Genomic DNA, 16,916 nt, shown 5'->3' with positions numbered 1-16,916 from the left:
TCTGTTCCCTTCTAATTTTTCTCAGGGTTTCGGCCACTGAGATGACGATCATGACGAAATGAAAATTCATTAAGAGTTGGTTTATAGAAAATCTTCTAGATGGCTTCATCCCTATGGTGAAACAACTGTTGTCTTACATGATTCTAATACAGTTAGGAGCCTACATGTGCCTGTGATGAGGCTATTTGGGGTCACTGACACTGACCCCTCAATGAATGGGCACTCTGAGGTTTTACTCTCAGGATAACCACTGATATGTGTGGATAACCTCTAGAGAGCTGTCATGCTGTCATTCGTTCCTAGATAGTAAGCATATCTGCATTTTCCAAGGCTGTCGGGCCCTCTAAACTACAAAATTTACAGAAACGCTGTGATCAAATGCTGATGGTACTGACATACTCTTCTCTTAGTTGCTAAGTTGTCCGTCAGAATTTTTACCATGGCTCTTTTACGTATTTGGAATTGCACTTCTGATCCTCCTGGGACATTTACAATCAAGCCCATTAAACAAACAAACAAAAAAGAAACAATGAAAAAAGACTGTAACAGACAGGTACATGTCCCTCACACAAGTCAGCTTTAGATTCTGTTTTCTTTGTCATGGTTTAGAGGCCACTAGCTAAAAAGGGAGTCCTTCCAAGCCTGTTTGTTGTTTAAATTTGGCCAAAGGGTCCAGCTGACACTGACTCCCACCTGACCTGTTTGTTGCTCGACCCCCCCACACACATAAGACACTTAGAGAAAAAAAACTAATCCTCACGTCGAAAGATGAAAACGACCAATCCAAAAACCCTCCGAGGAAACAGCTCAGAGACAAACAGTTTCTAGAGATGAGGGTGAAAGGCCTTCCAAGTTGAAATGGAGTCCCTCATGCCAGACCTCTCAACACCTTGGTTCTTGCTGGGTGCTGCTTGCTCACGCCTGAAACCTTAGCTACTCAGGTGGATCACGTTTCCAGGCCCGCCCAAGCAAGTCGTTCCATGAGACCTGTTAGAAAAAGCCAAATGTTAGAAAAGAGGATGCCTCGAGGAAAAGGAGACCGAGACCTCTACAGACGAGAGCACGCTTTATTTTGCCGTGGTGAGGGGCGTCCTGCACTCTGGACAGCCTGGGATGCAAGCCTCGCCGGGGGGGGGGGGGGGGACTAGGGGTGAGGAGGTTTTCCGGGGTACGCAGCCAGGGAGAGGTAAAGAGAAGTGTCCTTGTGGTGGTAGACAGCCAGCACTTGCAAGCAATCAGGAAGCGATAAGGGGAAAAGTCCTTGTGGTCTCAGGCACTGCCCCTGCCTTTCTTTCTATCACAGGTAATTTAGGCAGTGTGGGCTTCGGGGACCCTGGAGAGTCAACCCTTTAAAACCCTCACACGAAAAGGGCTGGTGGAGCGGGGCAAGGTGTACGGCCTGAATTCAAGCACTGGTACCACAAAAATCAATACGTAAATACGTAAATACATAAATAAACAAATAAACAAATAAATAAAACAAAAAAGTGGTTATGATGGATGCGTGTCTATCGAACATGAAAGCCCTCTAGGCACAAACTTCTATGAGTGGCCACGGCGTTGTACACTACTCGGGAAGAAGTCCCTATTTCTACCTGCTCCGGACCCGTCCTAGCATACTTAAAAGTGGTGTTTTTAGTTTTGGACATAAAACACAGGGTTTGTTCTTAGACTCGTGGACCACAGCCTTGGATTGACTTTGGATAAACACTGAAAGGTAGAGACACTTGCCAATACAGCCTATTACACAAAGAAAGACTTCACACATTGCAGAGAAAGGTACAAACTACATTGCCACCAAACGATCCGAAACGGGCAGCAATTCATCACCACTCACACTCAAGCAGGGTACAGGACCAAGCAAAAGGAAACGCGCCCTCAATGTCAGGGTTGCAACTCTTTCTGGGACTTCTCCTTGCCAATGTATTCCCGGGTGTGTTTGAATTTTGCATTCTAAGCATACTCCCCTCACCGTGAGCTCAGGCCCTGCGCCCGCTGTCCCCGTGACTGCAGGCACCGCCGTGGGAGTTGGGGCCCCACGGAGAGGTCATGCACACGCTGACCTGTGTTGGGTCGAGCGACGGAGCAGCACCCGACTGAGGTGGCCTGCCTCCCTGTCCCCTGGCGTCTTGCCCTGGGCCCAGTGCACCACCTTGTGGCGAGCCAGGGTGTGGCGCGTCCCAGTCTGGGGCCCGCTGGGCTGCAGACCCGCTTTCTCAGGGCTTTCGCACTTCCCTCACCGTCCGCCTGAACGTTTTCTACTCCTGCTGGCTTTCTGAGGACAGTTGGGGAGCGGTCCCCAACGTGGCCTGGGACCCACCCGGCTGGTGCCCAGTGAGCGGGCGCGCGCCCCACGAGAGTGTGGGGAGGGGAGAGGAGAGGATTCGGGGGCGTGTCTGTGAGGTGGGAGGCGTGGGTCTGGCGGGGTGGCGGGGAAGGGGTCGCCGGTGGTGGTGGCGCTGGGTCGGGGCGGTGAGGTCCCGGAGGCCAAAAGGAGCAGCGAGGGAGGGACGAGCAAAAGCCTACAGCACCCGGTATTCCCAGGCGGTCTCCCATCCAAGTACTAACCAGGCCCGACCCTGCTTAGCTTCCGAGATCAGACGAGATCGGGCGCGTTCAGGGTGGTATGGCCGTAGACGCCAGCTGCCGCCTCCTGGAGCCCCAAGAGCGTGAGGTGGGCGCGGCCTGCGTCTCCACACTGCTCCCCTGGCACGGCTGCGGGTGGGGGCTGCGGGGTGGGGGCTGGCGGCCTCTGGCCAAGCGGCCAGGGGCCCCGGACGCCTGCTGGGGCAGCCGGTCTCGCCCAGGTGGCCACTCGCTGGCTTTCTTCCCGAGGTGTCCCGGTGCCAGGACCAGGATCGAGTTTTCTCAGGGGAACATTGCTCAGTGCTCTCGGGCTCTTGTTCCTCTGGGGATGTGTCACTGCCTTGGCTAAGGCGGGGGTGTGGGGGGGGTGCACAGTTCTGGCCGCCCTCCTCCCTCGCCTGCGGGAGCCGACCCTTGGGCGCGTGGCTCCCGACGGACGTCTTGGGGACCTTTCCGGTCCTCCTCGTCCACAAAGCCCCACTGCCCCTCCAGCCCTCTGCAAAACGGCAGCCGCGCCCTTAGCCGACCCGCTGCGCCCTCCTCCACACTCTGGGCCTGGGGCTGCGGGGCTCAATCGGGAACATTTCCAGCTCAGAGGCCCCTTTCACCACCGAAATCGTGGAGACAAGGGAAAGAAAAAAACATCTCCTCCCATCCCTACTCAACGTCCTAAGAAATCCTATATTGTCAACCCTCAGGCTTCCTAAACTCTACACTTTGTCCTCAGAAGTATTTACTTCTGTTCCCTTCTAATTTTTCTCAGGGTTTCGGCCACTGAGATGACGATCATGACGAAATGAAAATTCATTAAGAGTTGGTTTATAGAAAATCTTCTAGATGGCTTCATCCCTATGGTGAAACAACTGTTGTCTTACATGATTCTAATACAGTTAGGAGCCTACATGTGCCTGTGATGAGGCTATTTGGGGTCACTGACACTGACCCCTCAATGAATGGGCACTCTGAGGTTTTACTCTCAGGATAACCACTGATATGTGTGGATAACCTCTAGAGAGCTGTCATGCTGTCATTCGTTCCTAGATAGTAAGCATATCTGCATTTTCCAAGGCTGTCGGGCCCTCTAAACTACAAAATTTACAGAAACGCTGTGATCAAATGCTGATGGTACTGACATACTCTTCTCTTAGTTGCTAAGTTGTCCGTCAGAATTTTTACCATGGCTCTTTTACGTATTTGGAATTGCACTTCTGATCCTCCTGGGACATTTACAATCAAGCCCATTAAACAAACAAAAAAAAAAGAAACAATGAAAAAAGACTGTAACAGACAGGTACATGTCCCTCACACAAGTCAGCTTTAGATTCTGTTTTCTTTGTCATGGTTTAGAGGCCACTAGCTAAAAAGGGAGTCCTTCCAAGCCTGTTTGTTGTTTAAATTTGGCCAAAGGGTCCAGCTGACACTGACTCCCACCTGACCTGTTTGTTGCTCGACCCCCCCACACACATAAGACACTTAGAGAAAAAAAACTAATCCTCACGTCAAAAGATGAAAACGACCAATCCAAAAACCCTCCGAGGAAACAGCTCAGAGACAAACAGTTTCTAGAGATGAGGGTGAAAGGCCTTCCAAGTTGAAATGGAGTCCCTCATGCCAGACCTCTCAACACCTTGGTTCTTGCTGGGTGCTGCTTGCTCACGCCTGAAACCTTAGCTACTCAGGTGGATCACGTTTCCAGGCCCGCCCAAGCAAGTCGTTCCATGAGACCTGTTAGAAAAAGCCAAATGTTAGAAAAGAGGATGCCTCGAGGAAAAGGAGACCGAGACCTCTACAGACGAGAGCACGCTTTATTTTGCCGTGGTGAGGGGCGTCCTGCACTCTGGACAGCCTGGGATGCAAGCCTCGCCGGGGGGGGGGGGGGGGCGGGGACTAGGGGTGAGGAGGTTTTCCGGGGTACGCAGCCAGGGAGAGGTAAAGAGAAGTGTCCTTGTGGTGGTAGACAGCCAGCACTTGCAAGCAATCAGGAAGCGATAAGGGGAAAAGTCCTTGTGGTCTCAGGCACTGCCCCTGCCTTTCTTTCTATCACAGGTAATTTAGGCAGTGTGGGCTTCGGGGACCCTGGAGAGTCAACCCTTTAAAACCCTCACACGAAAAGGGCTGGTGGAGCGGGGCAAGGTGTACGGCCTGAATTCAAGCACTGGTACCACAAAAATCAATACGTAAATACGTAAATACATAAATAAACAAATAAACAAATAAATAAAACAAAAAAGTGGTTATGATGGATGCGTGTCTATCGAACATGAAAGCCCTCTAGGCACAAACTTCTATGAGTGGCCACGGCGTTGTACACTACTCGGGAAGAAGTCCCTATTTCTACCTGCTCCGGACCCGTCCTAGCATACTTAAAAGTGGTGTTTTTAGTTTTGGACATAAAACACAGGGTTTGTTCTTAGACTCGTGGACCACAGCCTTGGATTGACTTTGGATAAACACTGAAAGGTAGAGACACTTGCCAATACAGCCTATTACACAAAGAAAGACTTCACACATTGCAGAGAAAGGTACAAACTACATTGCCACCAAACGATCCGAAACGGGCAGCAATTCATCACCACTCACACTCAAGCAGGGTACAGGACCAAGCAAAAGGAAACGCGCCCTCAATGTCAGGGTTGCAACTCTTTCTGGGACTTCTCCTTGCCAATGTATTCCCGGGTGTGTTTGAATTTTGCATTCTAAGCATACTCCCCTCACCGTGAGCTCAGGCCCTGCGCCCGCTGTCCCCGTGACTGCAGGCACCGCCGTGGGAGTTGGGGCCCCACGGAGAGGTCATGCACACGCTGACCTGTGTTGGGTCGAGCGACGGAGCAGCACCCGACTGAGGTGGCCTGCCTCCCTGTCCCCTGGCGTCTTGCCCTGGGCCCAGTGCACCACCTTGTGGCGAGCCAGGGTGTGGCGCGTCCCAGTCTGGGGCCCGCTGGGCTGCAGACCCGCTTTCTCAGGGCTTTCGCACTTCCCTCACCGTCCGCCTGAACGTTTTCTACTCCTGCTGGCTTTCTGAGGACAGTTGGGGAGCGGTCCCCAACGTGGCCTGGGACCCACCCGGCTGGTGCCCAGTGAGCGGGCGCGCGCCCCACGAGAGTGTGGGGAGGGGAGAGGAGAGGATTCGGGGGCGTGTCTGTGAGGTGGGAGGCGTGGGTCTGGCGGGGTGGCGGGGAAGGGGTCGCCGGTGGTGGTGGCGCTGGGTCGGGGCGGTGAGGTCCCGGAGGCCAAAAGGAGCAGCGAGGGAGGGACGAGCAAAAGCCTACAGCACCCGGTATTCCCAGGCGGTCTCCCATCCAAGTACTAACCAGGCCCGACCCTGCTTAGCTTCCGAGATCAGACGAGATCGGGCGCGTTCAGGGTGGTATGGCCGTAGACGCCAGCTGCCGCCTCCTGGAGCCCCAAGAGCGTGAGGTGGGCGCGGCCTGCGTCTCCACACTGCTCCCCTGGCACGGCTGCGGGTGGGGGCTGCGGGGTGGGGGCTGGCGGCCTCTGGCCAAGCAGCCAGGGGCCCCGGACGCCTGCTGGGGCAGCCGGTCTCGCCCAGGTGGCCACTCGCTGGCTTTCTTCCCGAGGTGTCCCGGTGCCCGGACCAGGATCGAGTTTTCTCAGGGGAACATTGCTCAGTGCTCTCGGGCTCTTGTTCCTCTGGGGATGTGTCACTGCCTTGGCTAAGGCGGGGGTGTGGGGGGGGTGCACAGTTCTGGCCGCCCTCCTCCCTCGCCTGCGGGAGCCGACCCTTGGGCGCGTGGCTCCCGACGGACGTCTTGGGGACCTTTCCGGTCCTCCTCGTCCACAAAGCCCCACTGCCCCTCCAGCCCTCTGCAAAACGGCAGCCGCGCCCTTAGCCGACCCGCTGCGCCCTCCTCCACACTCTGGGCCTGGGGCTGCGGGGCTCAATCGGGAACATTTCCAGCTCAGAGGCCCCTTTCACCACCGAAATCGTGGAGACAAGGGAAAGAAAAAAACATCTCCTCCCATCCCTACTCAACGTCCTAAGAAATCCTATCCTGTCAACCCTCAGGCTTCCTAAACTCTACACTTTGTCCTCAGAAGTATTTACTTCTGTTCCCTTCTAATTTTTCTCAGGGTTTCGGCCACTGAGATGACGATCATGACGAAATGAAAATTCATTAAGAGTTGGTTTATAGAAAATCTTCTAGATGGCTTCATCCCTATGGTGAAACAACTGTTGTCTTACATGATTCTAATACAGTTAGGAGCCTACATGTGCCTGTGATGAGGCTATTTGGGGTCACTGACACTGACCCCTCAATGAATGGGCACTCTGAGGTTTTACTCTCAGGATAACCACTGATATGTGTGGATAACCTCTAGAGAGCTGTCATGCTGTCATTCGTTCCTAGATAGTAAGCATATCTGCATTTTCCAAGGCTGTCGGGCCCTCTAAACTACAAAATTTACAGAAACGCTGTGATCAAATGCTGATGGTACTGACATACTCTTCTCTTAGTTGCTAAGTTGTCCGTCAGAATTTTTACCATGGCTCTTTTACGTATTTGGAATTGCACTTCTGATCCTCCTGGGACATTTACAATCAAGCCCATTAAACAAACAAAAAAAAAAGAAACAATGAAAAAAGACTGTAACAGACAGGTACATGTCCCTCACACAAGTCAGCTTTAGATTCTGTTTTCTTTGTCATGGTTTAGAGGCCACTAGCTAAAAAGGGAGTCCTTCCAAGCCTGTTTGTTGTTTAAATTTGGCCAAAGGGTCCAGCTGACACTGACTCCCACCTGACCTGTTTGTTGCTCGACCCCCCCACACACATAAGACACTTAGAGAAAAAAACTAATCCTCACGTCGAAAGATGAAAACGACCAATCCAAAAACCCTCCGAGGAAACAGCTCAGAGACAAACAGTTTCTAGAGATGAGGGTGAAAGGCCTTCCAAGTTGAAATGGAGTCCCTCATGCCAGACCTCTCAACACCTTGGTTCTTGCTGGGTGCTGCTTGCTCACGCCTGAAACCTTAGCTACTCAGGTGGATCACGTTTCCAGGCCCGCCCAAGCAAGTCGTTCCATGAGACCTGTTAGAAAAAGCCAAATGTTAGAAAAGAGGATGCCTCGAGGAAAAGGAGACCGAGACCTCTACAGACGAGAGCACGCTTTATTTTGCCGTGGTGAGGGGCGTCCTGCACTCTGGACAGCCTGGGATGCAAGCCTCGCCGGGGGGGGGGGGCGGGCGGGGACTAGGGGTGAGGAGGTTTTCCGGGGTACGCAGCCAGGGAGAGGTAAAGAGAAGTGTCCTTGTGGTGGTAGACAGCCAGCACTTGCAAGCAATCAGGAAGCGATAAGGGGAAAAGTCCTTGTGGTCTCAGGCACTGCCCCTGCCTTTCTTTCTATCACAGGTAATTTAGGCAGTGTGGGCTTCGGGGACCCTGGAGAGTCAACCCTTTAAAACCCTCACACGAAAAGGGCTGGTGGAGCGGGGCAAGGTGTACGGCCTGAATTCAAGCACTGGTACCACAAAAATCAATACGTAAATACGTAAATACATAAATAAACAAATAAACAAATAAATAAAACAAAAAAGTGGTTATGATGGATGCGTGTCTATCGAACATGAAAGCCCTCTAGGCACAAACTTCTATGAGTGGCCACGGCGTTGTACACTACTCGGGAAGAAGTCCCTATTTCTACCTGCTCCGGACCCGTCCTAGAATACTTAAAAGTGGTGTTTTTAGTTTTGGACATAAAACACAGGGTTTGTTCTTAGACTCGTGGACCACAGCCTTGGATTGACTTTGGATAAACACTGAAAGGTAGAGACACTTGCCAATACAGCCTATTACACAAAGAAAGACTTCACACATTGCAGAGAAAGGTACAAACTACATTGCCACCAAACGATCCGAAACGGGCAGCAATTCATCACCACTCACACTCAAGCAGGGTACAGGACCAAGCAAAAGGAAACGCGCCCTCAATGTCAGGGTTGCAACTCTTTCTGGGACTTCTCCTTGCCAATGTATTCCCGGGTGTGTTTGAATTTTGCATTCTAAGCATACTCCCCTCACCGTGAGCTCAGGCCCTGCGCCCGCTGTCCCCGTGACTGCAGGCACCGCCGTGGGAGTTGGGGCCCCACGGAGAGGTCATGCACACGCTGACCTGTGTTGGGTCGAGCGACGGAGCAGCACCCGACTGAGGTGGCCTGCCTCCCTGTCCCCTGGCGTCTTGCCCTGGGCCCAGTGCACCACCTTGTGGCGAGCCAGGGTGTGGCGCGTCCCAGTCTGGGGCCCGCTGGGCTGCAGACCCGCTTTCTCAGGGCTTTCGCACTTCCCTCACCGTCCGCCTGAACGTTTTCTACTCCTGCTGGCTTTCTGAGGACAGTTGGGGAGCGGTCCCCAACGTGGCCTGGGACCCACCCGGCTGGTGCCCAGTGAGCGGGCGCGCGCCCCACGAGAGTGTGGGGAGGGGAGAGGAGAGGATTCGGGGGCGTGTCTGTGAGGTGGGAGGCGTGGGTCTGGCGGGGTGGCGGGGAAGGGGTCGCCGGTGGTGGTGGCGCTGGGTCGGGGCGGTGAGGTCCCGGAGGCCAAAAGGAGCAGCGAGGGAGGGACGAGCAAAAGCCTACAGCACCCGGTATTCCCAGGCGGTCTCCCATCCAAGTACTAACCAGGCCCGACCCTGCTTAGCTTCCGAGATCAGACGAGATCGGGCGCGTTCAGGGTGGTATGGCCGTAGACGCCAGCTGCCGCCTCCTGGAGCCCCAAGAGCGTGAGGTGGGCGCGGCCTGCGTCTCCACACTGCTCCCCTGGCACGGCTGCGGGTGGGGGCTGCGGGGTGGGGGCTGGCGGCCTCTGGCCAAGCAGCCAGGGGCCCCGGACGCCTGCTGGGGCAGCCGGTCTCGCCCAGGTGGCCACTCGCTGGCTTTCTTCCCGAGGTGTCCCGGTGCCCGGACCAGGATCGAGTTTTCTCAGGGGAACATTGCTCAGTGCTCTCGGGCTCTTGTTCCTCTGGGGATGTGTCACTGCCTTGGCTAAGGCGGGGGTGTGGGGGGGGTGCACAGTTCTGGCCGCCCTCCTCCCTCGCCTGCGGGAGCCGACCCTTGGGCGCGTGGCTCCCGACGGACGTCTTGGGGACCTTTCCGGTCCTCCTCGTCCACAAAGCCCCACTGCCCCTCCAGCCCTCTGCAAAACGGCAGCCGCGCCCTTAGCCGACCCGCTGCGCCCTCCTCCACACTCTGGGCCTGGGGCTGCGGGGCTCAATCGGGAACATTTCCAGCTCAGAGGCCCCTTTCACCACCGAAATCGTGGAGACAAGGGAAAGAAAAAAACATCTCCTCCCATCCCTACTCAACGTCCTAAGAAATCCTATCCTGTCAACCCTCAGGCTTCCTAAACTCTACACTTTGTCCTCAGAAGTATTTACTTCTGTTCCCTTCTAATTTTTCTCAGGGTTTCGGCCACTGAGATGACGATCATGACGAAATGAAAATTCATTAAGAGTTGGTTTATAGAAAATCTTCTAGATGGCTTCATCCCTATGGTGAAACAACTGTTGTCTTACATGATTCTAATACAGTTAGGAGCCTACATGTGCCTGTGATGAGGCTATTTGGGGTCACTGACACTGACCCCTCAATGAATGGGCACTCTGAGGTTTTACTCTCAGGATAACCACTGATATGTGTGGATAACCTCTAGAGAGCTGTCATGCTGTCATTCGTTCCTAGATAGTAAGCATATCTGCATTTTCCAAGGCTGTCGGGCCCTCTAAACTACAAAATTTACAGAAACGCTGTGATCAAATGCTGATGGTACTGACATACTCTTCTCTTAGTTGCTAAGTTGTCCGTCAGAATTTTTACCATGGCTCTTTTACGTATTTGGAATTGCACTTCTGATCCTCCTGGGACATTTACAATCAAGCCCATTAAACAAACAAAAAAAAAAGAAACAATGAAAAAAGACTGTAACAGACAGGTACATGTCCCTCACACAAGTCAGCTTTAGATTCTGTTTTCTTTGTCATGGTTTAGAGGCCACTAGCTAAAAAGGGAGTCCTTCCAAGCCTGTTTGTTGTTTAAATTTGGCCAAAGGGTCCAGCTGACACTGACTCCCACCTGACCTGTTTGTTGCTCGACCCCCCCACACACATAAGACACTTAGAGAAAAAAACTAATCCTCACGTCGAAAGATGAAAACGACCAATCCAAAAACCCTCCGAGGAAACAGCTCAGAGACAAACAGTTTCTAGAGATGAGGGTGAAAGGCCTTCCAAGTTGAAATGGAGTCCCTCATGCCAGACCTCTCAACACCTTGGTTCTTGCTGGGTGCTGCTTGCTCACGCCTGAAACCTTAGCTACTCAGGTGGATCACGTTTCCAGGCCCGCCCAAGCAAGTCGTTCCATGAGACCTGTTAGAAAAAGCCAAATGTTAGAAAAGAGGATGCCTCGAGGAAAAGGAGACCGAGACCTCTACAGACGAGAGCACGCTTTATTTTGCCGTGGTGAGGGGCGTCCTGCACTCTGGACAGCCTGGGATGCAAGCCTCGCCGGGGGGGGGGGGGCGGGCGGGGACTAGGGGTGAGGAGGTTTTCCGGGGTACGCAGCCAGGGAGAGGTAAAGAGAAGTGTCCTTGTGGTGGTAGACAGCCAGCACTTGCAAGCAATCAGGAAGCGATAAGGGGAAAAGTCCTTGTGGTCTCAGGCACTGCCCCTGCCTTTCTTTCTATCACAGGTAATTTAGGCAGTGTGGGCTTCGGGGACCCTGGAGAGTCAACCCTTTAAAACCCTCACACGAAAAGGGCTGGTGGAGCGGGGCAAGGTGTACGGCCTGAATTCAAGCACTGGTACCACAAAAATCAATACGTAAATACGTAAATACATAAATAAACAAATAAACAAATAAATAAAACAAAAAAGTGGTTATGATGGATGCGTGTCTATCGAACATGAAAGCCCTCTAGGCACAAACTTCTATGAGTGGCCACGGCGTTGTACACTACTCGGGAAGAAGTCCCTATTTCTACCTGCTCCGGACCCGTCCTAGCATACTTAAAAGTGGTGTTTTTAGTTTTGGACATAAAACACAGGGTTTGTTCTTAGACTCGTGGACCACAGCCTTGGATTGACTTTGGATAAACACTGAAAGGTAGAGACACTTGCCAATACAGCCTATTACACAAAGAAAGACTTCACACATTGCAGAGAAAGGTACAAACTACATTGCCACCAAACGATCCGAAACGGGCAGCAATTCATCACCACTCACACTCAAGCAGGGTACAGGACCAAGCAAAAGGAAACGCGCCCTCAATGTCAGGGTTGCAACTCTTTCTGGGACTTCTCCTTGCCAATGTATTCCCGGGTGTGTTTGAATTTTGCATTCTAAGCATACTCCCCTCACCGTGAGCTCAGGCCCTGCGCCCGCTGTCCCCGTGACTGCAGGCACCGCCGTGGGAGTTGGGGCCCCACGGAGAGGTCATGCACACGCTGACCTGTGTTGGGTCGAGCGACGGAGCAGCACCCGACTGAGGTGGCCTGCCTCCCTGTCCCCTGGCGTCTTGCCCTGGGCCCAGTGCACCACCTTGTGGCGAGCCAGGGTGTGGCGCGTCCCAGTCTGGGGCCCGCTGGGCTGCAGACCCGCTTTCTCAGGGCTTTCGCACTTCCCTCACCGTCCGCCTGAACGTTTTCTACTCCTGCTGGCTTTCTGAGGACAGTTGGGGAGCGGTCCCCAACGTGGCCTGGGACCCACCCGGCTGGTGCCCAGTGAGCGGGCGCGCGCCCCACGAGAGTGTGGGGAGGGGAGAGGAGAGGATTCGGGGGCGTGTCTGTGAGGTGGGAGGCGTGGGTCTGGCGGGGTGGCGGGGAAGGGGTCGCCGGTGGTGGTGGCGCTGGGTCGGGGCGGTGAGGTCCCGGAGGCCAAAAGGAGCAGCGAGGGAGGGACGAGCAAAAGCCTACAGCACCCGGTATTCCCAGGCGGTCTCCCATCCAAGTACTAACCAGGCCCGACCCTGCTTAGCTTCCGAGATCAGACGAGATCGGGCGCGTTCAGGGTGGTATGGCCGTAGACGCCAGCTGCCGCCTCCTGGAGCCCCAAGAGCGTGAGGTGGGCGCGGCCTGCGTCTCCACACTGCTCCCCTGGCACGGCTGCGGGTGGGGGCTGCGGGGTGGGGGCTGGCGGCCTCTGGCCAAGCGGCCAGGGGCCCCGGACGCCTGCTGGGGCAGCCGGTCTCGCCCAGGTGGCCACTCGCTGGCTTTCTTCCCGAGGTGTCCCGGTGCCCGGACCAGGATCGAGTTTTCTCAGGGGAACATTGCTCAGTGCTCTCGGGCTCTTGTTCCTCTGGGGATGTGTCACTGCCTTGGCTAAGGCGGGGGTGTGGGGGGGGTGCACAGTTCTGGCCGCCCTCCTCCCTCGCCTGCGGGAGCCGACCCTTGGGCGCGTGGCTCCCGACGGACGTCTTGGGGACCTTTCCGGTCCTCCTCGTCCACAAAGCCCCACTGCCCCTCCAGCCCTCTGCAAAACGGCAGCCGCGCCCTTAGCCGACCCGCTGCGCCCTCCTCCACACTCTGGGCCTGGGGCTGCGGGGCTCAATCGGGAACATTTCCAGCTCAGAGGCCCCTTTCACCACCGAAATCGTGGAGACAAGGGAAAGAAAAAAACATCTCCTCCCATCCCTACTCAACGTCCTAAGAAATCCTATCCTGTCAACCCTCAGGCTTCCTAAACTCTACACTTTGTCCTCAGAAGTATTTACTTCTGTTCCCTTCTAATTTTTCTCAGGGTTTCGGCCACTGAGATGACGATCATGACGAAATGAAAATTCATTAAGAGTTGGTTTATAGAAAATCTTCTAGATGGCTTCATCCCTATGGTGAAACAACTGTTGTCTTACATGATTCTAATACAGTTAGGAGCCTACATGTGCCTGTGATGAGGCTATTTGGGGTCACTGACACTGACCCCTCAATGAATGGGCACTCTGAGGTTTTACTCTCAGGATAACCACTGATATGTGTGGATAACCTCTAGAGAGCTGTCATGCTGTCATTCGTTCCTAGATAGTAAGCATATCTGCATTTTCCAAGGCTGTCGGGCCCTCTAAACTACAAAATTTACAGAAACGCTGTGATCAAATGCTGATGGTACTGACATACTCTTCTCTTAGTTGCTAAGTTGTCCGTCAGAATTTTTACCATGGCTCTTTTACGTATTTGGAATTGCACTTCTGATCCTCCTGGGACATTTACAATCAAGCCCATTAAACAAACAAAAAAAAAAGAAACAATGAAAAAAGACTGTAACAGACAGGTACATGTCCCTCACACAAGTCAGCTTTAGATTCTGTTTTCTTTGTCATGGTTTAGAGGCCACTAGCTAAAAAGGGAGTCCTTCCAAGCCTGTTTGTTGTTTAAATTTGGCCAAAGGGTCCAGCTGACACTGACTCCCACCTGACCTGTTTGTTGCTCGACCCCCCCACACACATAAGACACTTAGAGAAAAAAAACTAATCCTCACGTCGAAAGATGAAAACGACCAATCCAAAAACCCTCCGAGGAAACAGCTCAGAGACAAACAGTTTCTAGAGATGAGGGTGAAAGGCCTTCCAAGTTGAAATGGAGTCCCTCATGCCAGACCTCTCAACACCTTGGTTCTTGCTGGGTGCTGCTTGCTCACGCCTGAAACCTTAGCTACTCAGGTGGATCACGTTTCCAGGCCCGCCCAAGCAAGTCGTTCCATGAGACCTGTTAGAAAAAGCCAAATGTTAGAAAAGAGGATGCCTCGAGGAAAAGGAGACCGAGACCTCTACAGACGAGAGCACGCTTTATTTTGCCGTGGTGAGGGGCGTCCTGCACTCTGGACAGCCTGGGATGCAAGCCTCGCCGGGGGGGGGGGCGGGCGGGGACTAGGGGTGAGGAGGTTTTCCGGGGTACGCAGCCAGGGAGAGGTAAAGAGAAGTGTCCTTGTGGTGGTAGACAGCCAGCACTTGCAAGCAATCAGGAAGCGATAAGGGGAAAAGTCCTTGTGGTCTCAGGCACTGCCCCTGCCTTTCTTTCTATCACAGGTAATTTAGGCAGTGTGGGCTTCGGGGACCCTGGAGAGTCAACCCTTTAAAACCCTCACACGAAAAGGGCTGGTGGAGCGGGGCAAGGTGTACGGCCTGAATTCAAGCACTGGTACCACAAAAATCAATACGTAAATACGTAAATACATAAATAAACAAATAAACAAATAAATAAAACAAAAAAGTGGTTATGATGGATGCGTGTCTATCGAACATGAAAGCCCTCTAGGCACAAACTTCTATGAGTGGCCACGGCGTTGTACACTACTCGGGAAGAAGTCCCTATTTCTACCTGCTCCGGACCCGTCCTAGCATACTTAAAAGTGGTGTTTTTAGTTTTGGACATAAAACACAGGGTTTGTTCTTAGACTCGTGGACCACAGCCTTGGATTGACTTTGGATAAACACTGAAAGGTAGAGACACTTGCCAATACAGCCTATTACACAAAGAAAGACTTCACACATTGCAGAGAAAGGTACAAACTACATTGCCACCAAACGATCCGAAACGGGCAGCAATTCATCACCACTCACACTCAAGCAGGGTACAGGACCAAGCAAAAGGAAACGCGCCCTCAATGTCAGGGTTGCAACTCTTTCTGGGACTTCTCCTTGCCAATGTATTCCCGGGTGTGTTTGAATTTTGCATTCTAAGCATACTCCCCTCACCGTGAGCTCAGGCCCTGCGCCCGCTGTCCCCGTGACTGCAGGCACCGCCGTGGGAGTTGGGGCCCCACGGAGAGGTCATGCACACGCTGACCTGTGTTGGGTCGAGCGACGGAGCAGCACCCGACTGAGGTGGCCTGCCTCCCTGTCCCCTGGCGTCTTGCCCTGGGCCCAGTGCACCACCTTGTGGCGAGCCAGGGTGTGGCGCGTCCCAGTCTGGGGCCCGCTGGGCTGCAGACCCGCTTTCTCAGGGCTTTCGCACTTCCCTCACCGTCCGCCTGAACGTTTTCTACTCCTGCTGGCTTTCTGAGGACAGTTGGGGAGCGGTCCCCAACGTGGCCTGGGACCCACCCGGCTGGTGCCCAGTGAGCGGGCGCGCGCCCCACGAGAGTGTGGGGAGGGGAGAGGAGAGGATTCGGGGGCGTGTCTGTGAGGTGGGAGGCGTGGGTCTGGCGGGGTGGCGGGGAAGGGGTCGCCGGTGGTGGTGGCGCTGGGTCGGGGCGGTGAGGTCCCGGAGGCCAAAAGGAGCAGCGAGGGAGGGACGAGCAAAAGCCTACAGCACCCGGTATTCCCAGGCGGTCTCCCATCCAAGTACTAACCAGGCCCGACCCTGCTTAGCTTCCGAGATCAGACGAGATCGGGCGCGTTCAGGGTGGTATGGCCGTAGACGCCAGCTGCCGCCTCCTGGAGCCCCAAGAGCGTGAGGTGGGCGCGGCCTGCGTCTCCACACTGCTCCCCTGGCACGGCTGCGGGTGGGGGCTGCGGGGTGGGGGCTGGCGGCCTCTGGCCAAGCGGCCAGGGGCCCCGGACGCCTGCTGGGGCAGCCGGTCTCGCCCAGGTGGCCACTCGCTGGCTTTCTTCCCGAGGTGTCCCGGTGCCCGGACCAGGATCGAGTTTTCTCAGGGGAACATTGCTCAGTGCTCTCGGGCTCTTGTTCCTCTGGGGATGTGTCACTGCCTTGGCTAAGGCGGGGGTGTGGGGGGGGTGCACAGTTCTGGCCGCCCTCCTCCCTCGCCTGCGGGAGCCGACCCTTGGGCGCGTGGCTCCCGACGGACGTCTTGGGGACCTTTCCGGTCCTCCTCGTCCACAAAGCCCCACTGCCCCTCCAGCCCTCTGCAAAACGGCAGCCGCGCCCTTAGCCGACCCGCTGCGCCCTCCTCCACACTCTGGGCCTGGGGCTGCGGGGCTCAATCGGGAACATTTCCAGCTCAGAGGCCCCTTTCACCACCGAAATCGTGGAGACAAGGGAAAGAAAAAAACATCTCCTCCCATCCCTACTCAACGTCCTAAGAAATCCTATCCTGTCAACCCTCAGGCTTCCTAAACTCTACACTTTGTCCTCAGAAGTATTTACTTCTGTTCCCTTCTAATTTTTCTCAGGGTTTCGGCCACTGAGATGACGATCATGACGAAATGAAAATTCATTAAGAGTTGGTTTATAGAAAATCTTCTAGATGGCTTCATCCCTATGGTGAAACAACTGTTGTCTTACATGATTCTAATACAGTTAGGAGCCTACATGTGCCTGTGATGAGGCTATTTGGGGTCACTGACACTGACCCCTCAATGAATGGGCACTCTGAGGTTTTACTCTCAGGATAACCACTGATATGTGTGGATAACCTCTAGAGAG

General features: G+C 54.2%; 1 long non-coding RNA gene and 5 other non-coding genes across 6 annotated transcripts in view; 1 reads left to right on the top strand and 5 right to left on the bottom strand.

Moving 5' to 3' along the window:
* LOC141418921 (uncharacterized) overlaps nucleotides 1–16,916 on the top strand; it is a 518,407-nt gene that overhangs the window by 159,325 nt on the left and 342,166 nt on the right. The window lies entirely within an intron of this gene.
* On the bottom strand, nucleotides 2,520–2,638 carry LOC141418991 (5S ribosomal RNA). The gene has a single exon (XR_012443668.1). It is a non-coding gene; the product is annotated as a 5S ribosomal RNA (ribosomal RNA).
* Nucleotides 5,849–5,967, bottom strand: LOC141418990 (5S ribosomal RNA). The gene has a single exon (XR_012443667.1). It is a non-coding gene; the product is annotated as a 5S ribosomal RNA (ribosomal RNA).
* On the bottom strand, nucleotides 9,177–9,295 carry LOC141418989 (5S ribosomal RNA). Its single transcript, XR_012443666.1, has one exon. It is a non-coding gene; the product is annotated as a 5S ribosomal RNA (ribosomal RNA).
* On the bottom strand, nucleotides 12,506–12,624 carry LOC141418988 (5S ribosomal RNA). The gene has a single exon (XR_012443665.1). It is a non-coding gene; the product is annotated as a 5S ribosomal RNA (ribosomal RNA).
* On the bottom strand, nucleotides 15,834–15,952 carry LOC141418986 (5S ribosomal RNA). The gene has a single exon (XR_012443663.1). It is a non-coding gene; the product is annotated as a 5S ribosomal RNA (ribosomal RNA).

The sequence above is a fragment of the Castor canadensis genome, chromosome 18 (genome assembly GCF_047511655.1).
Source record: "Castor canadensis chromosome 18, mCasCan1.hap1v2, whole genome shotgun sequence".
Classification (NCBI taxonomy): domain Eukaryota; kingdom Metazoa; phylum Chordata; class Mammalia; order Rodentia; family Castoridae; genus Castor; species Castor canadensis.
The sequence above is the reverse complement of the archived record's forward strand: the minus strand, read 5'-3'. Positions and strand labels throughout refer to the sequence as shown.